The sequence below is a fragment of the Callorhinus ursinus genome, unplaced genomic scaffold (assembly GCF_003265705.2).
Source record: "Callorhinus ursinus isolate GAN/ISIS: 27379988/994484 unplaced genomic scaffold, GSC_fseal_2.0 scaffold44, whole genome shotgun sequence".
NCBI classification, from domain to species: Eukaryota; Metazoa; Chordata; class Mammalia; order Carnivora; family Otariidae; genus Callorhinus; species Callorhinus ursinus.
Window position 1 is genome coordinate 4,077,916 of NW_027397106.1, and position 27,789 is coordinate 4,105,704.

The 27,789-nt window shown below is 40.9% G+C and overlaps 1 protein-coding gene and 1 pseudogene across 9 annotated transcripts in view; one reads left to right on the forward strand and one right to left on the reverse strand.

The window, feature by feature from the left end:
* The window catches only part of ATF1 (activating transcription factor 1), an 86,274-nt gene that overhangs the window by 36,084 nt on the left and 22,401 nt on the right, over positions 1-27,789 (reverse strand). Inside the window, exon 2 of one of the 9 annotated variants that reach the window (XM_025882964.2) lies at positions 99-236. The exons of the other annotated variants lie outside the window; for them this stretch is intronic. The gene's annotated coding sequence lies outside the window, so the exon portion shown is untranslated. The remainder of the gene's footprint in view (positions 1-98; positions 237-27,789) is intronic. 9 annotated transcript variants of the gene reach the window in all.
* Positions 6,247-6,928, forward strand: LOC112832340 (histone H3.3A-like; annotated as a pseudogene).

The following is a 27,789-nucleotide window of genomic DNA, read 5'->3' on the forward strand; positions in this document are numbered from 1 at the left end:
ATACAAAAACTAAAGAGTTAAAATAGAATTCACAAATCTAGAGTCCAGCTCTAGAGTAACCATTACACTCAGATCAAAACAAATGAACGCCCCCTTACCTTTTAGACCCCAACTGAAGCCAATCACTCAACTAATATGGAGAGCTTGTGGTGGGATTAATTTACATTTCTACAAATAAAAGCAATCATTCATCCAGGGTTTCTGGCAATCCTTGCGATTTTGTGCGGACTGTGGGTCTGGCAGGTGGAAAAAAGGCACCAGATTTTGTTTTAGCTATTAGTAATCCTTCCCCTTATTTTCACTGTTCTAACCTCACAAGATGCTCATGATTTAGGGTCCCAAAGCCTGGCGTTTTCCCACCCCCACTCTCAAACTTCCTAATTTAAAATCCTGAGATCACTCTGAAAGGAGTAACAAGAAGCTGGTCCTCCAATTTTAACATGAGGTTGAAACATAGCTGACTACCTCCACACATTACGTTTCAGTACTAACCACGTTCTGCAATGGTGGACATGTTCTGTATCTGCACAATCCAATACGGTTGTCATTAGCCACATGTGAATACTAAGCATTTGAAATGTGGCTAGTGTGACTGAGGGACTGGTTTTCAATTTTACTTAATTTTAAATAATTTAAATTAAAATGGAAATATCCCCCGTGGCTAGTGGGTACCACAATGAACAGTGCAGTTCTCGACCTTAAGAGCTGTAGAACTTGCTAGTACACCATGGCTGCAACCTCAGAACTTAGGAGAGATATTAGAAGAAGCAGATAGATCTGGAGCTGCTCTCGTTAAATTGAGAGCTGTTGGACGAACACCCCCTGATTTCCTCTCACTCCCTGGGGTAGATGAACCCAAAGTTCCTCTTATATAAGCAACAAGACAAAAATTAGTATGCTCCTTAGCTACCTAATTCAGGGATCCTTGGACTGTAAACACTTGGGTGAGGGAGGTCAGACAGCTTGTAGCATGTCATGGGAAAAAAGCCTCTGTTTTGCCAGAGTTTGAATCCAAAGTCTTTTTTTTTTTTTTAAGGGGGGGCGGGGAAAGGCAGAGGGAGAGAGAGAATCTTAAGCAGGTTCCACGCCCAGCGCAGAGCCCGACACAGGGCTTGTTCTCATACCCTGAGATCGTGACCTGAGCTGAAACCAAGAGTCGGGACACTTAACCGAATGAGCCACCTAGGCACCCAAATTCAGTCTTTTAACTCCAGAAAGGCACACAGGCTTTGGAGACAGATAAGCTTGGGCTGATTTTCATCCAAAGGCACTCACTAACTCTGTGATGCTAAGCAAATTCCTTAACCTCTCAGGACCTCAGTTTCCTCCTCTGTAAACAGAACTAACACTATCTTGTTCACAGTTACAGTGAAGATTAAAAACTAATTAGGTAAAAACAAAGGGTGGGGGGAAAGGTGAAGAGAAAGAGCCTACATATATGTCCCTTACTTGGATCCTGGCTCAACAAACTGTTGAAAAATGTATGTGTGCGCATTATGAGGAAGACAGCAGAGTAGAAGGATCCTGAGCTCATCTTTGCAACTAACTCTGAACATGACCTCAAGACTGGCAGAACACGGGCGCCTGGGTGGCTCAGATGGTTAAGCATCTGCCTTCGGCTGGGGTCATGATCCCGGGGTCCTGGGATCAAGCCCCACATCAGACTCCCTGCTTGGCGGGGAGCCTGCTTCTCCCTCTCCCTCTGCTGTTCCCCCTGCTTGTGCTCTCTCGCTCTATCAAATAAATAAAATCTTAAAAAAAAAAAAAAAAAGACTGGCAGAACAGACCTTCACAGAGAGGAGGCCACCTTGAAAAGGGTAGGAGGAGCAGAGAGGTGGTAGAAAACCCACACCCCTGGGGAGACTAACCACAAACAGGAGAGAAACCACAAGCACAGAGAAGCAAGAGGATCATACCCCACACCAGACATCCCATGCACTGGGGACTGACACTGAGAAGACAAGTCTCCACATCTGGCTTTGAAAACCAGTGGGGCTTAACTCTGGGAGCTTTAAAAATCGGTGGGGCTTAGGGTACTTTAAAATCTGGTCTTAACTCTGGGAGAGCTGGAGGGAGATGGGAAATGGAGTCCCCATCATTAAATAATCAGCATAAGTAACCCTGCCTGAGACACAGCATAGAAGCAGTAGTTTGAAAAGTGCCTGGGGTATATGAGAAGGAGATAACTTTATTTACTAAAAGGGCAGGGATTTTTGAGAGACTTCTCCAAGAACAGAAGTGATGGCAGGTGCCATTTCTCTTCCTTTTCCCCAGCCTACAGAGCTGGACACTTGCAGGAGCCAGTGCTAACCTTATTAGCACCATGTGTCACACCTCTGTGTTTTTCCAGCAAACATGCCCTATCCCATCTGCATACCTCAGAAGGCACCCCTCCAAGGCAGCTCATGCCCCACCACACCTTGCAAGCAGCCCCACCAGAGACTGAAGCTACTCCAAAGTGACTCCTACTCTGGGGAGGGGGGAGATAACCACACACACCAGCGTGCACACTTCCAGCAGCAAGCCTTTTAGCTGGCCGTGCAGGGAGAAAAATCCTGCCCATCAGTGTGTCCACAACTGTGACAGACAGACAAACTGCAGACATCTGCTCTGACTGCTGACCCACCTACCAACCAAAACCTCTCGGGTGGCCGAGCACAAAGAAAGCCTTTGGTGGGTCTGCCGCTGGGGCAGAGAGACTAAGTGCAGACAGCTAGCAAGATTACTGACCCTGCCTATCTGCAGAGGCCTCAGACAGAACCCTCAACAGTGAAGGGACCAAACTCTGTCCAGTGAACCCACAGCAGGAAAAGTGGGATCCTGCAGTCAACTGGGTTGAAGTCAAATGGGCCTCAGCCGCAACAGTAGGGTGCATAAAGCCCACATACATAGGAGACACCCCTGGAGCACCTGGCTCTGGTGATAAGGGAGCATTACACTACAGGGCACCACAGGACCTCTTCTACACAAGGCCACTACTTTTAAGACCAGGAGACAGAGCAGACCTCTCTAATACATACAAACGAACAAACACTGAGAGTTAGGTAAAATGAGGAGACAGAGGAATATGTCCCAAATGAACAGGACAAGATCACAGCAAAAGAGTTAAAAGAAACAGAGATAAACAATATGCCTGATAAAAAATTTAAAGTAATGATCATAAAGATACTCACTGGACTTGAGAAAAGAGTTACTTTATTTCATCAAAATAAAGAGAAAGGAATTCCAGCCTAACATTAAAGAAAGCCATCTAAACACAAGGGAAGAGAGCAAGAAGAAGAAAGTAACAGAGAAGGACTACAAAAACAATTGGAGAACAGGGCGCCTGGGTGGCTCAGTTGGTTGAGTGACTGCCTTTGGCTCAGGTCATGATCCTGGGGTACCAGGATCAAGTCCCGCATCAGGCTCCCTGCTTCTCCCTCTGACCTCCCCTCTCTCATGCTCTCTCTCAAATAAATAAAATCTTTAAAAAAAAATTGGAAAATAAATAGTAAATGGCAATAAATACATACTTATCCACAATTACTTTAAATGTAAATGGACTTAATGCTCCAATCAAAAGACAGGATGACTGAATGGATTAAAAAGGGTGGGGGGGCGCCTGGGTGGCTCAGTCATTAGGTGTCTGCCTCCAGCTCGGGTCATGATCCCAGGATCCTGGGATCAAGCCCCACATCGGGCTCCTTGCTCAGCGGGGAGCCTGCTTCTCCCTCTCCCACTCCCCCTACTTGTGTTCCCTCTCTTGCTGTGTCTCTCTCTGTCAAATAAATAAATAAAATCTTAAAAAAAAAAAAAGACCCACCTATATGGTGCCTACAGGAGACTCATTTCAGACTGAGATGTGCAGACTGAAAGTGAAGGGCTGGAAAAACACACCATGCAAGTGGAAGGGGTAAAAAAAAAAAAAGCCAGGGTAACAACACTTATATCAGGCAAAATAGACTTTAAAACAAAGACTGTAGCAAGAGACAAAGAAGGGCACTACATAATGATAAAGGGAACAATACGAGAGGATATAACAATTGTAAATATCTATGCACTCAACATAAAAGCACCAAATACATAAAGAGAGAAATTGACAGAAAAAAAAATAGTAGGGGACTTTCACACCCCACTTATATCAATGGATAGATCACCTAAACAGAAAATCAACAAGGAAACTGGCTTTGAATGACACATTCAACGAGTCTAAAAAGAACACAAACTACATGGAGGCTAAACAGCATGCTACTAAACAATCCATGGATCAACCAAGAAATAAAAAAAAAAATGCGTGGAGATAAATGAAAGTGAAAACACAACAGTCCAAATTTTCAGGGATGCAGCAAAAACAATTCTGAGAGAGAAGTTCATAACAAAACGGGCTTATCGGAAAAAACAAAAAACTCAACAACCTAACCTTAACACGTGAAAGCTAGAAAAAGAACAGAGCCCAAAGCTAGAAGGAAATAATAAAGATTAGATCAGAAATAAATGAAACAGAGACTTGAAATAAAACAAACAGAAAAGATCAATGAAACCAGGAACTGATTCTTTGAAAAGATAAAACAAAATTGATAAACCTTTAGCCGGACTCATCACAACAAAAAAGAGAGAGGACTCAAAATCAGAAATGAAGGAAGAGAAATAATCAACACCACAGAAATACAAAGGATTATAAGAGGGGCGCCTGGGTGGCTCAGTCGTTAAGCGTCTGTCTGCCTTCCGCTCAGGTCGTGATCCCAGGATCCTGGGATCCAGCCCTGCATTGGGCTCCCTGCTCGGCAGGAAGCCTGCTTCTCCCTCTCCCACTCCCCCTGCTTGTGTTCCCTCTCTTGCTGTCTCGCTCTCTGGCAAAAAATAAAATCTTAAAAAAAAAAAAAAGGATAATAAGACATATTATGAAAATATATATGCCAAAGAATCAGACAACCTAGAAAGCAGATAATTCCTAGAAACATATAATCTTCCAAAATAAAATCAGGAACAAATAGTAAATCTGAACAGACGGATTACTACTAATGATATTCAGTCAGTAATAAAAAAAACTCCCAAAAAACAAAATTCAAGGACCAACCGGCTTCACAGGTCAATTCAACCAACATTTAAAGAGTTAACAGGTGCCTGGGTGCCTCAGTTGGTTAAGTGTCTGCCTTCAGCTCAGGTGATCCCAGGGTCCTGGGATCGAGCCCCACATCGGGCTCCCTGCTCAGCGGGAAGCCTGCTTCTCCCTTGCCTGCTGCTCCCCCTGCTTGTGCTCTCCCTCCCTCTCTCTGTCAAATTAAAAAATATATATATATACACACACACACACACATATATATATATATATTATATATATATATATATAAAAGAAGAGTTAACACCTATTCTCAAACTATTCCAAAAAAATAAGAGAGGAAGAAAAGCTTCCAATTCACTATGAGGCCAGCATTACCCTGATACCAAACCAGATAAAGACACTACAAAAAAGGACAACTACAGGCCAGTATATCTGATGAACAAAGATGCAAAAACCCTCAACAAAATACGAGCAAACTGAATTCAACAATACATTAAAAAGAATCATCTACCACAATCAAGTAGGATTTATTCCAGGGATGCAAGGGTGTTCAATATCTGTAAATCAATCAGCATGATACATCACATTAACAAAAGAAAGGATAAAAACCATATTATCATCTCAGCGGATGCCAGTGTATTTGACAAAATACAATATCCATCCATGCTAAAAACTCTCAACAAAGGGGATTTAGAGGGAACATACCTCAATATAATAAAGGTCACATAGGAAAAACCTACAGTTAACATCATACTCAATACTGAGTATGTAAAAGTAAAAGACCGAGCTTTTTCTCTAAGATTGGGAACAAGACAAAGATGTCCACTCTTGCTACTTTTATTCAATATTGTACTGGAAGTCCTAGCCACAGTAATCAGACAAGAAAAAGAAATAAAAGGCATCCAAACTGGTAAGAAAGAAGTAAAAACGGCACTATTTGCAGATGACATGATACCATATTTGGTTAAAGATTCCACCAAAAAACTATCAGAACTGATAAATTCAGTAAAGCTGTAGGATACAAATTAATATACAGAAATCTGTTGCATTGCTATACACTAATGATGAAGTAGCAGAAAGAGGAGAAAATAATCCCATTTACAACTGCATCAATAATAAAAAAATACTGGAGCACATGTTGGTAGAGCATGCAACTCTTGATCTTGGGGTTGTGGAGATTACTAAAAAAACAATTTTCGGCCGTCGCTCGCCAACGCCAGCGCCGCCTCTAGCTCGCCGAGCTCCAGCCCAAGGAGAAGGGGGGTAAGTAAGGGAGTTTCTGTACCATGGCTCCTACAAAGCAGACTGCCCGCAAATCAACCGGTGGTAAAGCACGAGGAAGCAACTGGTTACAAAAGCCGCTCGCAAGAGTGCGCCCTCTACTGGAGTGGTGAAGAAACCTCATCGTTACAGGCCTGGTACTGTGGCACTCTGTGAAAATAGACGTTATCAGAAGTCCACCAAACTTCTGATCCGCAAACTTCCTTTCCAGCGTCTGGTGCGAGAAATTGCTCAGGACTTCAAAACAGATCTGCGCTTCCAGAGCACGGCTATTGGTGCTTTGCAGGAGGCAAGCGAGGCCTATCTGGTGGGCCTCTTTGAAGACACCAACCCGTGTGCTATCCATGCCAAATGTGTCACGATTATGCCAAAAGACATCCAGCTAGCGCACTGCATACGTGGAGAACGTGCTTAAGAATCCACTATGATGGAAAACATTTCATTCTTTAAAAAAAAAAAAATTTCTCTTCTTCCTGTTATTGGTAGTTCTGAACGTTAGATATTTTTTTTCCATGGGGTCAAAAGGTACCTAAGTATATGATTGCAAGTGGAAAAATAGGGGACAGAAATCAGGTATTGGCAGGTTTTCCATTGTCATTTGTGTGTGAATTTCTTTTTTTAAGATTTTATTTATTTATTCATGAGAGACAGAGGGAGCGAGAGGGAGAGAGAGAGAAGCAGAGGGAGAAGCAGGCTCCCAAGGAGCAGGGAGCCCGATGTGGGACTCAATCCCAGGACCCTGGGATCATGACCTGAGCCGAAGGCAGACGCTTAACCATCTGAGCCACCCAGGCGCCCTGTGTGTGAATTTTTAATATAAATGCGGGGACATAAAGCATTAATGCAAGTCAAAATGTTTCAGTAAACACGTTTCAGCAGTTCAACTTTATAACAATTATAAATAAACCTGTTAAATTTTTCTGGACAATGCCAGCATTTGGATTTTTTTAAAACAAGTAAATTTCTTACTGATGGCAACTAAATGGTGTTTGTAGCATTTTTATCATACAGGAGATCCATCCATTCGCTGTACTTTTCTAACTGAGTTGTCCTACATGCAAGTACATGTTTTTAATGTTGTCTGTCTTCTGTGCTGTTCCTGTAAATGTGCTATTAAAATACATTAAACTGGGTGCCTGGGTGGCTCAGATGGTTAAGCGTCTGCCTTCGGCTCAGGTCATGATCCCGGGGTCCTGGGATCGAGTCCCGCATCGGGCTTCCTGCTCCTTGGGAGCCTGCTTCTCCCTCTGCTTCTCTCTCTCTCTCTCCTCCTCTGGCTCTCATGAATAAATAAAATCTTTTAAAAAATAAATAAATAAATAAATAATAAAATACATTAAACTATTAAAAAAAAAATTTCCCCCCTAAAAAACAACAACTCTGTACCCATTAAACAATAACTTCCTATCCTCCTCCCTCTGGCCCTTTGGTAACCCCTTGGCAACCACCATTTTAAAAACAAAAAATAAAAAACAAAAAAACCTAGGAATAAGCTTAAACAAGGAGGTGAAAGACCTGTACTCTGAAAACTATAAAACACTGATGAAAGAAACTGAAATAACACAAACAAATGGAAAAATATGCCATGTTTATGGATTGAAAGAATCAATATTGTTAACTTTTTCATACTACCTGAAGTAATCTACAGATTCAAAGCAATCTCCATAAAAATACCAACAGCATTTACCACAGAACTAGAATAAATAATCCTAAAATTTATATGGAACCACATGAGACCCCAAACATCCAAAGTGATCTTGAGAAAGAATAACAAAGTTGAAGTTATCCCAGATTTCAAAATATACTACAAAGCTGTAGTATTCAAAACAGTATGGTACTGGCACAAAAACAGACACATAGATGAATACAACAGAATAGCCCAGAAATAAACCCATGCTTATACGGTCAATTAACCTACTACAAAGAAAGAATATACAATGGAGAAAAGACAGTTTCTTCAACAAATAGTGCTGAGAAAACAGGACAGCTACACACACACACACACACACACACAAAGTGAAATTGGACTTTCTTACACTATACATAAAAATAAACTCACAGTGAATTAAATACCTCAATTTGAGACCTGAAGTCATAAAACTCCTAAAAGAAAACCTAGGTAATAATTTTCTTGACATCTGCCTTAGCAACATTTTTCTAGATATGTGTCCTCAGGCAAGGGTAACAAAGCAAAAATAAACTACTGGGACCACACAAAAATAAAAAGCATTTGCACAGCAAAGGAAATCATCAAGAAAACAAAAAGGCAACCCACTGAATGGGAGAAGATATTTGCAAATATATATTTGATAAGGGTTAATATCCAAAATCTATAGAGAACTTATACAACTCAAAACCACAAATAATCCAAGCAAAAAAATAAGCAGAGGACCTGAATAAGCATTTTTCCAAAGACATATGTGTGGCCAACACACACATTAAAAGATGCTCAAAATCACTAATGCAAATCAAAACCACAATGAGATACCATTTGATACCTGTCAGGTGGCTAGAATAAAAAAGACAAGAAATAACATTGGTGAGGATTTGAAGAAAAATGAACCCTCATGCACTGCTGATGAGAATGTAAATTGGTACAGCTACTGTGGAAAACAGTATGGAAGTTCCTCAAAAAATTAAAAAGTAGAGGGGTGCCTAGGTGGCTCAGTCGGTTAAGTGGCTGCCTTCAGCTCAGGTCACGATCCCAGGGTCCTGGGATTGAGCCCCGCCATCGGGCTCCCTGCTCCGCGGGAGGTCTGCTTCTCCCTCTCCCACTCCCCCTGCTTGTGTTCCCTCTCTCGCTGCCTCTCTCTGTCAAATAGATAAAAATCTTAAAAAAAAAAAATTAAAAAGTAGAAACATTGTATGATCCAGTAATTCCACTACTGGGTATTTACCCAAAGAAAACAAAGACATTAATTCAAAAAGATAATATGCACCTCTATGTTTTTGCAGCATTATTTACAATAGCGAAGGTATGGAAGCATCCCAAGTGTCCACAGATGAACAGAAAGAGAAGATGTGGTATATATACACAATGGAATATTATTCAGCCATAAAAAAGAATGAGATCTTGCCATTTGTGACAACATGTATGGACCTAGAGAGTATTATGTTAAATGTAGTAAGTCAAACAGAAAGAGAGATAATAACAAAACAAAGAAACTCTTAAATAAGTCATGGAGATGTTAAGTGCCTCATAAGTAATATAATCATTAATACTGTAATAACATTGTTTGGTGACAGATGATGACTACACTTATCATAGTAAGCATTTAGTAATGTACAAAACTACTGAATCAATATGCTGCACATCTGAAATTAAGATAATATTTTATGTTAATTATACTTCAATTTAAAAATTTTTTAACTATGTGTGTGCACACACAATAAATAACAATCAGGGAATAAATAACAGGAAAATTTTAAACACTGAATGGATATTTGGTGATGTTAAGGAGTAATTCTTTTAGGTGTGAAAATAGCACTGTGGTTTTGTTCTTTATTTTTTAAAGATTCACTTATTTATTTGAGAGAGAGAGCACATGTGCACACAGGGAGGGGAAGAGGAAGAGAGAAACTTTAGCAGACTCCTGGCTGAGCGTGGAGCCTGATGTATAGGGCTCGGTCTCACGACTCTAAGATCGTGACCTGAGCTGAAACCAAGAGTCGGATGCTTAAGTGAATGCGCCACCCAGGGGCCCCGTGGTTTTGTTCTTTAAAGGAGTCCTCATAATTTAGAGATATGCATTGAAATACTGAAGGCTGAAATGATGATATTTAGGATTTGCTCCAATATAATCCAATTGGTTATAGGATAGGGAGAGAGACTCTGACAGTAAGTCCTGAGTTAGTAATTGCTGAAACTGGGTGATAGGAGTCATGATGGTTTAACCTAAAAATCTTACTTTGAATACATTTCAAATTTTCCACAGTAAGTTTTTTAAAAAGTACCCAGCACAATAGTGACCACAGTAGGTTGATCCTGTCTGGCTCTCGAGCCCAGTGCTCTCTTCCAAGACACCCTATCCCTCCTGGTACCAAGCAAAGAGTTTTACAACCTCTCACTCTGTATGTTCTCAGTTTGCTTCCAACATATCAAGTATATTTGTTTTGCTTTTTCATTTCAAAGAAAAAGATGGCACAGACTATTTTGACATTTGAAATGATTTGTTAATTACTACAGTATCAATGGTGGCAAATCCTTAGCTCCACGGTATCTGCTCAGTTCTTAATGGACTAGAGCCATTAATTCAAAATAAAAATGAACCAGATAATTACATCTTTTAGTTTGTTATTTAACGTAAAGGTAATTTCACCATAATTTTGTGGCTTTAAATTTTTTTCTCTAGTTAGGCATATGCTGTACTTGCTCCAAAATGTCACTCTTCCTAAGTCTTAAAAGATTCAAATGATCCTTGGACAGTTAGGATTTACACATGGTAAACAGAACTGACTGGATAAAGAATTCACACTCAACTGCATGCTTTCTAGAGAATGCCAAATCCCTGTATCTCCTGTACAATTATCTATTATTAATTTTCTTTAAAGTATCACCTTTGTAAACTCAAATACACTTAAATAGAAAACTTTTTTTTAAAAAAGATTTTACTTATTTGCCAGAGAGAGAGAGCGTGAGAGTACAAGCAGGGGGAGAGGCAGGCTGGGGAGAAGCAGGCTCCCCGCTGAGCAGGGAGCCCAATGTGAGGCTCAATCCCAGGACTCTGGGATCATGACCTGAGCTGAAGGCAGACACTTAAACAACTGAGCCACCCAGGCATCCCCAAAACTTTTTTCACTCTAAGTAAAAACAAGTGCCAGTTGCCAGAACTATATGGTAATTATAAAAGTAAATATAACGAAAACAATGTTATTGTTAAATATTGTATTTTTAATTTAAAAACCAAACATAATAATTTTAAAACACCTACTAAAAAACTCCTTCCCATGGTCTACCTACAAAGCCCTGCACAGACTGGCTCCTTCCTACTTCTGCTTCATCTTAAACCATGTTCTTCTAGTTCTGCCCACAGTGGAGCCTGCCAGTCCATTCCTTTTACTTCTCCTGCTCCCTCCCAAGGCCTTGGCATAAGATATTCCCCCACATGCCTAGAAAGGTGTTTCCTTCCTTCCTGCAAAGTTAGCACCTATTCCTCCTTCAGATCTCAAATCAAGCATCATTTCCTTAGAGAAGCTGTCCTATTCCCCACAAGCTCAAATCACTATTATATAGGCTCTCATCTATCCTGTGTATGATCCTTTGTACTTCTCAGGGTTACACTTCTACATCCGGGTGAATATTTGGTCTGTGTGTTGTCTCTTCCAATAGACAGCAAGTGCTATGAAGAAGAGGAACTTGCCTCTTTTTTGCTCCACACTGTATTCTCAAGCTACAGTCCTAAGCCCACTGGCACATTCAATGCTAACCAACTCAAGTTCTGTGAATTAATTAAATATTTTCTGATTTTGGACATTAAAACTTAGTGAAGTTATTACTATACTTTCTTCTGGCTGTATCTTTGACTTTTCTGACTTGAATTCTACACTTCCTCACCTCAGGGCATTTGACCAATATTTTTATTTCCAACCAAGCAATATAAAGGATGGGGTACAAGAAATGGTGCCAACTTTCCCATCTTTCTCATGTCAACATGGCCACGGAGAAATGTCTTCTGCCCTAAGTTTTAATAGGGCCATTTTCATTGTTGACAATCCATCCTGTCCCAACCAATGCCCTAATTTTCAAATAAGCGATCTGGTATCTTTGAATTCAACACATTAAAATAAAAATGTTCATCCATGCACCATTTAAAGAGGTCTGGAGTACCACCAACGGTGGAATGTATACTGTATTTTGAGAAACACTGCACTAGAGAATTGCAATGGGGGTGGGGGTGGTTAGATAAGCAAACCTAGGCAACATTGTATTTTGATCAGGACTAAGAGTTTTGGATTAAACAGATAACAAGGAGCTCCTGGGTGGCTCAGTCGTTCAGCATCTGCCTTCGGCTCAGGTCATGATCCCAGAGTCCTGGGATCGAGCCCCGCATTGGGCTCCCTGCTCGGCGGGAAGCCTGTTTTTCCCTCTCCCACTCCCCCTGCTTGTGTTCCCTCTCTCGCTGTGTCTCTCTCTGTCAAATAAATAAAATCTTAAAAAAACAAAACACAGATAACAAGACCCAGTGAGTGTCACCTCTGTGCCAGGTGCTGTGCTACACCTTCAAAATAAAAAAGACCACCGACAGATAGTTACTGCCTTCAAAGTCAATCACAAATAAACCAAAGAAATAGTTTTAAATACACTGTTTCAGTACACATATGCCTCAACATAGGGCATTTATTTGTTCTTAAAAGCCTGGCTGGAAAAGCAAAATTTCACAACACACACACACACACACACACACACACACAAAGTATAAGAGAGTGGATGGGGGTATGTGTGGAAAGAGAGGAGATATGCGTGACAAAAGTAAAAGAATAAAATCATCCAGTTTTCTGTCATCTAGAAAAAAAATGCTGGGAAGATAGAAGAAGGCAGGGCAAAAAGAATATATTCTTATACCCTTCTGGTTGAAAGCCAATTCTCTATGGGTCTCTTGTATTTCTACATGTCTTCCAAGCAGAGGCAACTTTTGTTCTGGACTATCTTTTCAAGGATGTTTGTATGGTGAATAGCTTTGGAAGACAAGTACGTATTTTCCTTCAGGACAAAGGGCAGATTTGTTTGCTGTCCAGAGTAATAAAGGTAGTATCTCCTCCAGGGCAAAGTTTGGACAGGCGTGCTAGCAGCTTTCTTTAAAAGTCTGGGGTTTTCTTAAGCTTGGAGTCCCCCTTAGCAGTGATGCAAACTCTACAGTACTCTGTGCAATCTGGAGGGCAAGGGAGACTGAGCAAACATGAAATTCATGCCATTTGCTATACCATGAGTTATAAAGCCCTTTTTCTCTGAACCAGGATTCTCATGTCTTCTGCCAACATCCACGAAACTGAGACACTCTACCTTATTAGCTTGCAGACAGGGTAAAATTTCTTGACACTTCTCTGTCCTCTGCTTCACATATATTCTGAAGACTCTAAATTCTAAATCACCAGGGCAAAATCTGAGCTAGGGCAAGAACAAATAGTAAACAGAACTGCTTATCAAGGTAGATTTGAACTGCTCTCAAAGGAGAGGGGGACATGAAATGCCAGAGTTTGGTATTGTTTTGTTTTCCTAGGTAAAGCCAGGACACCCCGCCCCCCATAAAGCTGGGACTTCCAAAGGGCCTCACTGCCCTCAGAGTAAGGTAACAGAAAGAAAGTTGCATGGATATGGGGAAGGGAAGGGCTAAAGCCTCCAACCCCGAAAATGGTTCCCCAGACAGCTGGTAACAGTAAATTCTTTCTGGAGAAAGGCACTCTCATCCTTGGCCACAGAGAATTCCCATAAACAATTTTTCAAGATCAACAGACAGCAAAGAATAAAAAATAACCAATCACACAAAGTACCATGAGCAAGAAGCAAAAACAAGAAGACAGCAGAATCAGACACATATTATAAAACAATTATGCTTACTATGTGTAAAGAAGCAATTATGTTTCAAGATAAGCTTGAAAATATCTTCAGTAAAGACAAAACTACTGTAGACTGGAAAATGAACCAGATATAGCACATTAGACAGAGCTAGAAGGAGAATCCATGCACTGGATGACAGGAAAGAAATTATATGAACTGCAACACAGAGACAGATGCAAAACACATAAAACGTTAAGAGACATGAAGGATAGAGTAAGAAGGACAAAGAGAGGTGTTTAAAGGCAAAATGTGAAGAGATAATGGCTGAAAATGTTCTGTAACTCATGACAGACACCATCCACAGATACAAGAAGCTTAATAACTCCCATGTGGAATAAATAAAAAGAACTCTAAACATAAACACAACATAAGAGAGCTGCAGAACACCCAAAGATAAAGACTTTATAAAAGCCACCAAAGAAAAAAAAGACCAATTATATTTAGAACAGCAGTAGTCCCCTGACTTCTCAAGGGCAACAGCGGAAGACAGAAGCCAGCACAAAGTTACTTTAAAAGTGGGGGGGAAAAAAAAAGTAGAATTCTATGCCCAGTGAAAACCCCTTTCAAAAATTATGAGATAGGTATTTTTAACAAAGAAAAACAGTCACCACCATCTGCTGACTTACATCAAATAAAATTCTAAAGCAGTTTTTTTTTTTAAAGATTTTATTTATTTGACAGAGAGACACAGTACAAGTAGGCAGAGCAGCAGGCAGAGGGAGAAGCAGACTCCCCGCTGAGCAGGGAGTCTGATGCAAGACTCGATCCCAGGACCCTGGGATCATGACCTGAGCTGAAGGCAGATGCTTAACCGACTGAGCCACCCAGTAGCCCTAAAACAGTAGTTTTCAATCAGGAATAATTTTCAGCCCCAGGGACATTTGGGGTTGTCAAAATGTGGGGTGCTGCTGACATCTAGTGGACAGAGGCCAGGAATGCTGCTAACCATCTCACAATGCACAGTCCCCCACAACTAAAAACTATGCAGCCCCAAGTATGTATAGTGCTAAAGTTTTTCTAAAGCATGTATTTAGGTTAAAAAAAAAAAAAAGTAATTGGGGCTCCTGGGTGGCTCAGTCATTAAGCCTCTGCCTTCAGCTCAGGTCATGATCCCAGCGTCCTGAGATCGAACCCCGCATCGGGGTCCCTGCTTGGCAGGAAGCCTGCTTCTCCCTCTCCCACTCCCCCTGCTTGTGTTCCCTCTCTCGCTGTGTCTCTCTCTGTCAAATAAATAAATAAATAAAATCTTAAAAAAAAAAAGTAATCTCAAATGAAATTTTAGACATGTATGAAGGAATGAAGAGCAAAGACAGTGATAACTATGTGGGAAAAAAATCAAATAATTTGACTGCATGAAATAATTATGATGCTTTATGGGATTAAAAGAGAAAAAGATAAAATTAAGTCCTAACACTGGTAGGAAGTTAGAAAGAGGATAAATGAAAATAGTGTTCTAAGGTTACTGGATTATCTGAGAGTGAAGTATTAACTTTAGGCTGTACTAAGTATATGTGCTTTAATTAAGATAATCACTAAAAAAGTGGTAATCAAGTCTATGTGCAGTCCAACTGATACAAATAATGAGGAGAGAGAATGAGAAGAAATGATTCAAAAGAAGAAGGGAAAGAAAAAGAAACATGGAACATGTGGGTCAAAAAGCACAAAGAAAGATGGTAGGTCTAAACTAGTATGTATCAGTAATTATGTTAAATGTACATGGACCAAAGTTCTGTTAAAAATCTAGGAGACTACAGGGGTACCTGTATGGCTCAGTCATAAGTGTCGGCCTTGGCTAAGGTCATGATCCTAGAGCTCTGGGCTTGAGCCCCGAGTTGGGCTCCCTGCTCAGCGGCAAGCCTGCTTTCTCCCTCTCCCCCCAACCCACTCATGCTCTCTCTCGCTATCTCTGTCTGTCTCTCTCTCTCTCTCTCTCTCTCAAATAAATAAATAAAATCTTAAAAAAAATCTAGGAGACTACAATGGCATTACTTTCCAGCCATAAAAAAGAAGGCAATTTTGTCGTCTGTGACAACATGGATGGACCTTTAGGGCATTACGCTAAGTGAAATTAAGTCAGAGAAAGATAAATAACCCATGATCTCACTTATATGTGGAATCTAAAACAAACAACAAAAAACCTAAACTCACACAGAGAACAGACTGGTGGTTGCCAGAGTAGGGGCGTGGGAGTAAGTGGAATGGTAAATGTGGTGTAAAAAAAAGAAAAGGTACAAACTTCCAGTTATAAAATAAATAAATCATGGGGATATAATGTATAGCATAATGACTACAGTAAATAATACTGTATTGCATATTTGAAAGTTGCTGAGAGTAAATCTTAAAAATTCTCCTCACAAGAAAAAAAATTGTAACTATTATGGTGATGAATGTTAACAAGACTTATTGTGATGATCATTTTGCAGTGTATACAAATACTGAATCATTATGTTGTACACCTGAAACTAATATAATGTTGTTATATCAAAAAAACAAAACACCAAACCCAACCAAACCAAAACCACAATGAAATACTGCTACATAGTCACTAGATGGTTGTTAACTTAAAGAAACAAGAAACTCAAAATACCAATTTGGGCACTTAGGTGGATCAACAGTTCTCATACACTTTTTTTTTAAGATTTATTTATTTATTTGAGAGAGAGAGCATGCACATGTGGGGGTGGGGTGGGGAAGCACAGAGGGAGAGAATCTCAAGCAGACTCCCTGCTGAGCACAGAGCCCAAAGCGGGGCTCCACTCCACAACCCTGAGATCATGACCTGAGCTGAAATCAAGAGCAGGACACTGAACCAACTGAGCCACCCTGTCACTCCAGTTCTCATACACTTCTGATGGTGTTAAAAACTGACACAAGATTGTAAAATTGTTGGCAGTATCTTCTATAACTAAGTATTTGCATACTCTATGACCAAACAATTATGTGCAGCACAGACATATATAAGAACATTCATTAAGCGCAATTCACAATATCTAATAACTGGGGGGTAGGGGGGAATGGGGAGTCCAGGAGACTAGATTTAAAAAAAATCTAGCTATAGATTGTTAACAAGAGATATATTTAAAATATAAGGACACAGAAAATTTGAAAGTGAAAGCACAGGGGAAAAAAGATGCCATTAAGATACTACCAAATTAGGGGTGCCTGGGGGGCTCAGTCATTCAGCGTCTGCCTTCGGCTCAGGTCATGATCCCTGGATCAAGCCCCGCATCCGGCTCCCTGCTCAGCAGGAAGCCTGCTTCTCCCTCTCCCACTCCCCCTGCTTGTGTTCCCTCTCTCACTGTCTCTCTCTGTCCAATAATAAATAAATAAAAATTAAAAAAAAGATACTACCAAATTAAAGCCAAATAGTATCATGTTAGACTTTAATACTTTAGAAAGTATTTCTAGAAATAAAGACACAAATAAAAGGGACAATTCTCCTGGAATATTCAGTAACTTAAAAACCTACAATCAAGTGCCTTCTTAGTGCAGTAGGCTGTGCATCAGTCTCATAACCTGAAGGTCCTAAAAACCTACAGTCACATAATAACATGGCCTTGTAACATACACTCAATCACGCAGCAAAAATTGAAGGACCACTGGAAGAAATCAGCCCACAATTATATTGGAAAATTAATACATTTCTCTCAGCCATAGAACAAGCAGACAAAAAGTAATATAGAAGATTTTTTTTTAAGATTTTATTTATTTATTTGACAGAGAGACACATAGCAAGAGCAGGAACACAAGCAGGGGGAGTGGGAGAGGGAGAAGCAGGCTTCCCGCAAAGCAGGGAGCCCGATGCAGGGCTCGATCCCAGGACCCTGGGATCATGACCTGAGACGAAGGCAGCCGCTTAACGACTGAGCCACCCAGGCGCCCCTAGAAGATTTTTTTTAAAGACAGATTTTTTTGTCAGAAAGAGGGGGAAAGAGAGAGAGAGAGAAAGCGAGCACAAGCGGGGGGAGTGGCAGGTAGAGGGAGAAGCAGGCTGAGCAGGGGAGCCCGATTCAGGACTCGATCCCAGCACCCTGGGATCATGACCTGAGCTGAAGGCAGACGCTTAACCAACTGAGCCACCCAGGTGTCCCAAGATACAGAAGATTTAAACAACAAAATCAACTTGACCTAATGTATAGAGCTCTGCATTCAACAATCACAGAATATACTTTCTTTTCAAGCATGCACTAAACATTTTTAAAAATTTACCATAGATTCTATGAGAGCAAAGTTGTACTGTGAATTAGTTCTCAGTTTATTAATTTTGGGACCAAAATTATACACATTCTTCTACTTCATGGGAAGAGACATTAAAGAACCAAAAAATTGGGGCATCTGGGTGGCTCAGTCACTTAAGCGTCCAACTCTTGATTTCGGCACAGGTCATGATCTCTCACGGTCATGGGATTGAGCCCCATGTCGGGCTCTGCCCTTAGTGTGGAGTCTGCTTGAGATTCTCTCTCTCCCTCTCCCTCAGTCCCTACCCCCACTTGTGTGCGCGCTCCCTCAAAATAAATACAATCTTAAAAAAAAAGAACCACAAAATTGCTTCTCAGGTAAAATACTCAAAATTATATTATTTAGAAAAACGCACTGAATATGAAAAATCTTGAGATACAAACTCAGTATTTTTTAATGAACACACCAAAGGTGGGAGTCTTAACCTTAAGGACAGAAACTTGCTGATCAGATCACAGTGCCTCTGAATGGCTGTAGGTGATATAAATTGTGGTAAACTTTCTTCTCTAAGGTCCAATTGTTCTTAGTCCTATTATCACAAAGCCTCTTTTATCAACAGAATGCTACTGTGTGTACTCATATTTCCTTTGAAGAAACTCACATATAATCGAGACCTCGTGGGTTTCCAACATCCACACATTTTCATTAAACTCACCAACTCTATCTTAACACATTATAATACTGTTTTGCTACTAACCACACTTCAGTTGTAGATGAGAATATTCATTATGTATTTGGGAGAATATTCACCTCTTACCACAGATTGTTAAGATGAGACCTCTCGTGTCAAATTCCTCCACATATATTAAACTTAAGTTATGAACCCGTCTGCTCTAGTAGTTCAGACATATTAATTCACATAATTTGAGGCTGTTAACTAACATTTTTATGGGCCAACTCCAGAATATTATAACACTATAGACACAATTATTATTATAAGATGATGTATCTAGGGGCGCCTCGGTGGCTCAGTCGTTAAACGTCTGCCTTTGGCTCAGGTCATGATCCCAGGGTCCTGGGATCAAATCCCCCATCGGGCTCTCTGCTCAGCGGGAAGCCTGTTTCTCCCTCTCCCATTCCCCCTGCTTGTGTTCCCTCTCTCGTTGTCAAATAAATAAAACCTTAAAAAAAAAAAAAAAGATGATGTATCTAAATTATCCTAAAATGTCTACTATGGGCAAAATTTTATTACAGCATGATACCTGCAAATCATATCTACTTTCACATCCCTCTGAAGAAATTAGAATTCCTTATATTTTCTCATACTTTCCCAACCTAAGAGTCATTCCATTCAATAAAATAACTCATTTCAGCTGTCTGCAAAATAAGCAGATGAGAACATCTGAGCTGTTTATAACTCTTAATCTGCTTTCAAAATGAAAGATCTTTTCAAGCATCCATGGAATATTCAAAATACCACATCCTAGATAATAAAAAAAAAAACTTTAACAAATTTAAAAGAATTGTAATCACAAGAATATGTTTTCTGACCATAATGGAATCAAACTAGAAATCAGTAAAAGAAATACAACAGAACATCATTTAACACATGGACACTAAACAACACCTCCTAATTAAGCAACTGTCAAAGAGGAAATCTGAAAAGAAATTTAAAATATACATAGAAGTGAATGAAAATGAAAATACAACGTATTAAAATTGTGAGAAGCATCTACAACAGTGTCGAGAGGGAAATATATAGCATTAAATATTTTCAATAACAAAGAGAAAAGATCTCAAATCCACAATATAAGTTCTGGGGGGCAACTGGCTAGTTCAGTCAGAAGAACGTGTGACTCTTGATCTCAGGGTTGGGAATTCAGGCCCCACGTTGGGCAAAGAAATTACTAAACAACAACAACAAACACGAAACACTTAAAAAAATAATATAAGTTCCCCACTCAAGAAACTAGAAAAAGTAGAAAAAGATGAACAAAATAAACTCAAAGTGAGCAGAAGGAAGAGAATAATAAAGATGGCAGAAATCAATAAACTGAAAACAGGAAAATAGAGAAAATCAATAAAACAAAAAGCTAGTTCTTTGGGTTGGGAGTGGTGGTCAATAAAATCTATAAACCCTGGCAAGACGGACAAAGATAAAAAAAAAAAAAAGACAAATCACCAACACGAATAAGGAAACAGGGAATATCATTATAGACCTGTAAAAATTAATTAAAGGAAACCTTACTAAACTGGAGTGGGAGGCCAGATTTTGGGGGGGGGTGTACTACTCACTCAATGTCAATTACAGGAAGCATTATCAATTACAGGCTCCAACAGGAAGAGATGTACACTGCATTTCCTAGAAGAAACTATCCCTGCATCTCAGCTAATGAGAAACAATCATTACCCTGAACTCATGCTTTTGTCCAATGAATTTTCTTTCAAAACAATCCCTTCCAATTTCCTCCTTCTTCATAAACAGTGTTCCTCTCCTGTGTTTGTGTTTGTGGGCTGTGTCTATGGTTTTACCATAGCTTGCAGGTCTCAAATTGCAATTTTCTGTTATTCCCAAATAAACCCACCTTTGCTGATAAAGTAACTGTTTTAAGGTTAATTTTTTTTAAATATTTATTTTAGAGAGAGAGAGGGAGCATGTAGGCGAGCGGGGGGCAGGGGGAGAGAGAGAATCGCAAGCAGACTCCAGGCTGAGCAGAGCACAGAGCCCAACACTGGGCTCAATCTCCTGACTCTGAGATCATGACCTAAGCTGAAATCAAGAGTAAGATGCCCAACCAAATGAGCCACCCAGGCACCCCTAAGGTTAATTTTTAACATCATCTGGTGATGAGAACTGAGGTCAAGAGAAGATCCCCAATAACTCTGAGTTTGGTAAGCAAATAGGCACCCAGGAGCCACAGAACTAATTGAGCTCACTACTTTCTCACTCACTCTGGGATTTGAAGGTAAATTTCCCCCGGTATTCACTCTGCTCTCTGTGTTTGCGCTCTCCAGGCTTTCTTGAGGATCTGCTTTAAGGCTTTGTCTTTTCTGAGAATACTCACTTGGCCTTTAGTCCAACTCCTTTTTAGAACCAGACTGATCCTATTGAACTGTAATAACCTTCAGTCCAATTCCTTTGGAACTGGGCTATTTCTACTAGGGGCAACTGGCTGGTTCAGTCAGAAGAATATGTGACTCTCGGGCGCCTGGGTGCCTCAGGTGATTAAGCAACTGCCTTCGGCTCAGGTCATGATACTGGAGTCCCTGGATCGAGTCCCGCATCGGGCTCCCTGCTCGGCAGGGAGTCTGCTTCTCCCTCTGACCCTAACCCCTCTCGTGTGCTCTCTCTCAAATAAATAAATAAAACTTAAAAAAAAAAAGAGTATGTGACTCTTGATCTCAGGGTTGGGAATTCTAGCCCCACGTTGGGCACAGAAATTACTAAACAACAACAAACACGAAACAAACTTAAAAAAATAATATAAGTTCCTCACTCAAGAAATTAGAAAAAGAAAAAGAAAGTAGAAAAAGATGAACAAAATAAACTCAAAGTGAGCCCCCCAAAGGTGATTTAGGCCTTTGGTCTGATTCCTTTTGGAACCAGGCTGTTCCTGTTGAAACTGTGCTGTTTAGGAATTTGTTTTTTTGCTCTAGAAAACAAAGAAAACCCTAAAAATGGGATCCCAGTCATCAAAATGCTTTGAGGGGCCCCCCTACTGGGATCCTGGCCTGATTTTATATTTATTTTAATTTTTTATTTAAAAAATTTTTAGGGTGCCTGAGTGGCTCAGTTGGTTAAGCAACTGCCTTCAGCTCAGGTCATGATCCTGGAGTCCTGGGATCGAGTCCCACATCGGGCTCCCTGCTCAGCAGGGAGTCTGCTTCTCCCTCTGACCCTCTTCCCTCTCGTGCTCTCTATCTTTCATTCTCTCTCAAATAAATAAAATCTTTAAAAAAATAAAAGTTGGACAAATAAAAACTTTAAAAAAAATTTTTTTAAGGGGCGCCTGGGTGGCTCAGATGGTTAAGCATCTGCCTTTGGCTCAGGTCGTGATCCTGGGGTCCTGGGATTGAGCCCCACATCGGGCTCCCAGCTTGGTGGGGAGACCGCTTCTCCCTCTCCCTCTGCTATTCCCTGTGCTTGTGCTCTCTCACTCTGTCAAATAAATAAATAAAATCTTTTTAAAAAGTTTTTTTTTAAGTTTTATTGATTTATAGGTAATCTCTACACCCAACATGAGGCTCGAACTCACAACTCTGAGATCAAGAGTTACATACTCTCCAACTGAGCCAGCCAGCTGCCCGCCCCCCAATTTTATATTTAAATACTCTAGTCCCTTCCTCATGCACATTTTAATCAAAAGTAGCTCAGAACCTCAAATGGACATTATGGGTAACTTCCAATCTTTCCAAACTTACTTTTCTCAAAACTGAATTGAACAGCTAAGGCTCTAAAATTGTGGAAACTGAATGGGATGTTTTGATTCATATTTTGAGGCTTCCAGGAATGTTATCAGGAATCTAAAATTGCCTCTCCACAAAACAATTTCTAGACTAAGGCAAACCTTTAAAGAAAGACAAAAAAGGCTTCTGAGGCCTCTGCTCCCACCCCCCTCCCTTGTCTTCTATGCCTCAGGACTGCAGCAGCCAGAGCTCAGGCCTCACTTCAGCACCATCCACCATCCTGACCTCTTCTGTGTCCCCTGCTCCCCCATGCTAATCCTTTCACCAAACTTCCTTTATTCCCTGAACCTCTCCCCACTCCCTCTTCCTCTGAGCCTATCAGAGCCTATCAGAACCTGTCCCTTTAAAATTATCTTTTGAGGATCCATTCAACCTCAAATTTCTTAGGTTCCCTGGACTAAGGCCAAATTGAGAGTCATAGTTAAAGAGTTTGCTAAAGTGACGAAGGATCACCCCCATAACAGCTTTGCTGAAGAATTTAATGAAGTTATTCAAATTCAGTTTCTCAGATTTTCATCCATTAGTCCTCATGCTTGTTGGTGAGGGCCAAGCCAAACTGTGCATGAAGCCAGCCTGATGGGAATATCCTGAAGGGGATTTAGAGAAAGAAACCCCTAACTTTTGGCAGGATGCTAGAACACTCACTATAACTCTCCACTAAGCAACTACAGTAGCTTTTCCTAAGTCTGTTGATTGGAACAAAATTCAGGCTTGCACACAAAAGCCTGATGAACCTGTTTATGACCCTTGCAATCAACTCCAAATTGTCTTAAAAAAATTCTGGTCCTCCTTTACATGTTGACTCTGCCTAGGTAGCATTTAACTATGCTTAGTAATGGGCTGAACCAGTTTTTCCGGGATGGGAAACTATGCCCACTCCAGATTTAGTTTAAATTTAGCAAACCAGCTTGCTAGTATCCCAGAGGAGTCACCTAAAATAAAGACTGCTAAAATTCTCAACTTTTAACTCTGGCAAATGAAGAATGCTCATCAAAGGATGCTATTATTGCAAAGGGCCAGGACATTGGAAAAAAAGACTATTACCAATTTAAGTGCTCTAGGAGCTTCAGCCATCTAGTCAGACTAACCAGTGTCCTCCTAATTCCCAATGACAGAGCTCCAAGAAACTACGAGGCTCTTCCCAATCCTCCCTCCTAACTGGCTTGGAAAAACCACTCTCCATACTGGCAATGGACCTCTTTCTGTCCTTACTGACACGGAGCTATACTCTCGGCTATACTGCTATAAAGCAGCCTCTGTCTCAAGAGTACTACAACTCAAATAGTGGGGTCTCTAACGAACCTCAACAGGTTCCTGTCTTTGAACCTATTCCCTTTGGTCTAGGCCATTTGAGAGACCCACCCTTTTTCTCCCTTAGTTCCTCTACCCCTATTCATTTATCAGGCTGAGATTTCTTAGAAAAATATCATGTGGGAATTTCTCCCAAAAGGGGGAAATAATTCTAGAATTTGACAGCAGTAATCAAGATAGCTAACTAGGGGATTAAATTACCCTTGACATCTTTTATTTGCTCTTTCTCTGATGGCACTATAGCTGAGTCTGGGGACACTGGCCATTTGTTCCTACTGGATCAACTACTTTCCTCCTTATGAACAAAATCTTCAACTTACTGGCAGCATCCACAGTACACCTCCCATCAATATTCAGATCCCTCAAAACCTCTCCCCAGAATGAATCAATACCCTAAATAAAGAAGCCCTTCAAGGCATCGAGCTCATAATAGAAGATTACAAAGCTACAAAGCCCAGGGCCTCAACATCCCCCGCGCTACTGCCTGTGATACCCCGATTTTGCTGTGAGAAAACCCAATGGCTAAAGATAGAGGTTTGTCCAGGACCTGTGGCAAATAAATATCATCATTATCCCTTGGCACCCTGTTGTTCCTAACTCCCACATGCTACTGACATCCATTCCCACCGAAAGCAAATTGTTCACTCTAATTGATCTATTTGGTGAATTTTTTAGTATTCCAAGTTAGTAAGGGTAGCTTTGTTTTCTTTCACAGGCATACACTGGGACAGTAATGCCCCAGGGTTACGTACACAGTCCTCTGACTTTTCACAATCCTTAAAATCTGATTTGGATGATATAAAAGTTTTCTGCAGGCTCTGCTTTGTCACAATATGGAGATGGTTAGCTTCTCTGCTGCTCTTCTCCAACCTCTTCACAGGAGACAGCATCACCCGTTAAAACTTCTAGATGTAAAGGGACATAAAGTCTCCAAAAAAACCCTGCACTTTGCTCAAATTCAGATTCAATACACAAGGCACCTGATTTTGGAACAAGGTCCACATTTGGATCCAGGAAGGTTTCGTGGCATCCTGAACTGTCCAAAACCTAAAACTACACACCAATTACAAGGTTTTCTTGGACTGGCTGGCTACCACTGAAACTGGATTCCAAACTTATTTTTTATGGCTCAATCTCTATATACTTTACTAAAAAATGACAAACCTGCTGCTTTTTATTTAAAAGATCAGGAGGCTATAGCTTTTGAGACTTTAACAGGTTTTTTAAAAAAGATTTACTTATTTATTTGAAAGAGAGAGAGAGAGAGAGAGAGCACGCACTCAAGAGAGCATGCGGGGGGGGGGGGAGAAGGGCAGAAGGAGAGGGAGAGAATCCTAAGCAGACTCTGCACTGAGTGTGGAGCCCAACGTGGGGCTTGATCTCATGACCCTGAGATCACAACCCAAGCCGAAACAAAGAGTTAGATGTTCAACTGACTGTGCCACCCAGGCACCCCACCTTTTGAAACTTTAAAGAAAAACCTAATAAAGCCCCCTGCCCTCAGACATCCTAATTATCAACTTCCCTTTCTCCTCTTTGTGAGAGGGAAGGGAACGTCCTTCGAGCAGTCATCCAAAAACATGGGGACCACCACCGACCCCCAGGGTATTATGACCAACAACTGGAGCCTGTGGCATGGGGATGTCCCCTTTGCCTCAAAGCCATTCCTGCCACTTTCCCTTGTAGTTAAAGCCACTGAAGAAATAATCTAGAACCCCCTTTAACCCTCTGTGCCCCACTCAGTAAAGGCCCTCCTGAAGTCTCCTCACACTCAGCCCTTCTCAGTCATCTCACCTCCTAGGACATCCTGCTGCCCACGGCCCCTCACAGAACTCTTTCCTGCTGCAATAACCTTAACCCTGCTAGTCTTTCTCCCCTCCTTCACTGACGGAACCCCTCATGACTGCTTAATGCTGACAGACCATCCTTCGACTCCCTGTGACAATTTACACAAAACTCCTCTAACCACTGCAGATTTTTAATGGTTTACTGATGGTTCTTATTTAAAGGATGAAAATGAGGGGCACCTGGGTGGCTCAGTCGGTTAAGTGTCTGCCTTCAGCTCAGGTCATTATCTCAGGGTCCTGGGATCGAGCCCAGCATCCAGCTCCCTGCTCAGCGGGGAGTCTGCTCCGCTCCCTGCTCATGCTTGTGCTCTCTCTGTGTCTCTCTCTCAAATATATAAAATCCTTAAAAGGAAAAAAAAAAAAAAAAGATGGGGGCGCCTGGGTGGCTCAGTCGTTAAGCGTCTGCCTTCAGCTCAGGTCATGATCCCAGGGTCCTGGAATCGAGCCCTGTGTTAAGCTCCCCGCTCAGCGGGGAGTCTGCTTCTCCCTTTGCTTCTGCCCCTTGCCCCCTACTCGTGCTCGCTCTCTCTCAAATAAACAAAATCTTTAGGGAAAAAATAAAGGATGAAAATGCTAAATATCATGCTAGGTATGCTATTACAACTTCCTTTGAAGTCACTGAGGCAGGACTTTTACCTCTGGCTACTCAACAGGCTGAATTTTATGCCCTCACTCAGGCTTGTACGTTGGGCAAGGGTAAAACTGCAAACATTTATACCCATTGTCAGTATGCCTTTGGAACATTATGGAAACTACGGTTTCCTTACCTCTAATGGGGATAAAATTAAAAATGGCTCCTATATCCAAAATTTACTAGACACCATACTTTTGCTGCTGCTCTGGCTATTATTAAGGTTCCTGGGCATTCCAGACTCGACCTCCTGGGTGCCAGAGTAAACCTTGCTGATATTGCTACCAAAAGCACTGCTCTCAAGGAAACCAAACCTCTGTCATGGTCCAAAGGGATGTTCTCCCAAATTATCATTTGGGAAAACTAACAAGAGATACCCAACAATTAGCCCCAGAGAGGGAAAAACAATACTGGAAATCTAGAAAGTATTGTTGTTTTGATAAAAAGAAATTGCTGGTTTGGACCAAATGATAATCCAGCCCTACGAAAAATTCTTAAGTTCCCACTTACTACTGTGCACGCATTAAACTACTGTCTACTGACAAAATGATTATCATTCACAAACCAGCACTGGTAGGGAAATATTAATAAAGCTACAAAAAGTGCCTATACTTACTTACTTGTCCTTCCAGTCCAAAGAACAACTGAGAGAAACTTGTTTGCACAAATGGATTTCATACAGCTTCCCTGTCTCATGGATATGTAAGTATGATTTAGTTATGGTTTGCATGCTTCCTCAGCAGACTGAAGCTTTTCCTTGTAGAGAAGCCAGTGTTTTTTCTGTGCCTAAAATTCTGATGGAAAAGATTATCCCTACCTGGAGAACCTTTCTCTAAACTTGACAGTGATTGGGAAACCCATTTTTCCAGTCAGGTGCTTCAACAAGTCTGTGCTGTTTGGCCGGTTTTACAACACTTTCATTGTGCATACCATCTTCAATCCTCAAGGTCAGTCAAACACATAGATGGCACTATTAAGACTCAATTGGCAAAATTTGTAGAGACCCTCCAAACGCCCTGGTTAACAGTGCTGTTAGTCCTTCCAAATTTCAGATCCACGCCCTTTGGAATTCATAGATTGTGATTTTTTGAGATAGTCACAGGACGTTAATACACTTGGCCCCTGCCTCCTCTGACCCACAGTTGATAAAAAGAGATATACTGCAATGTTCTAAAGGCCTAACTGCTTCTATTAAAAATAACCACGCTTAGGGGTGCCTGGGTGGCTTAGTCGGTTAAATGCCTGCCTTTGGCTCAGGTCATGATCCCAGGGTCCTGGGATTGAGTCCCACCATCGGGCTCTTTGCTGGAAATGACCTTACTAGTTACTGCTAACCAGCCTTGTGCCACCAAACTCTAAGAAACAGATTTTTGGATTCATGTGACACATCTAAAGAAAGTACCAAACCCTAACTGGCCCTGCACGCCACCTGGTGACCTGAAAGTAAAGATTTCCCGGAACTGAAGCAGATGCCATC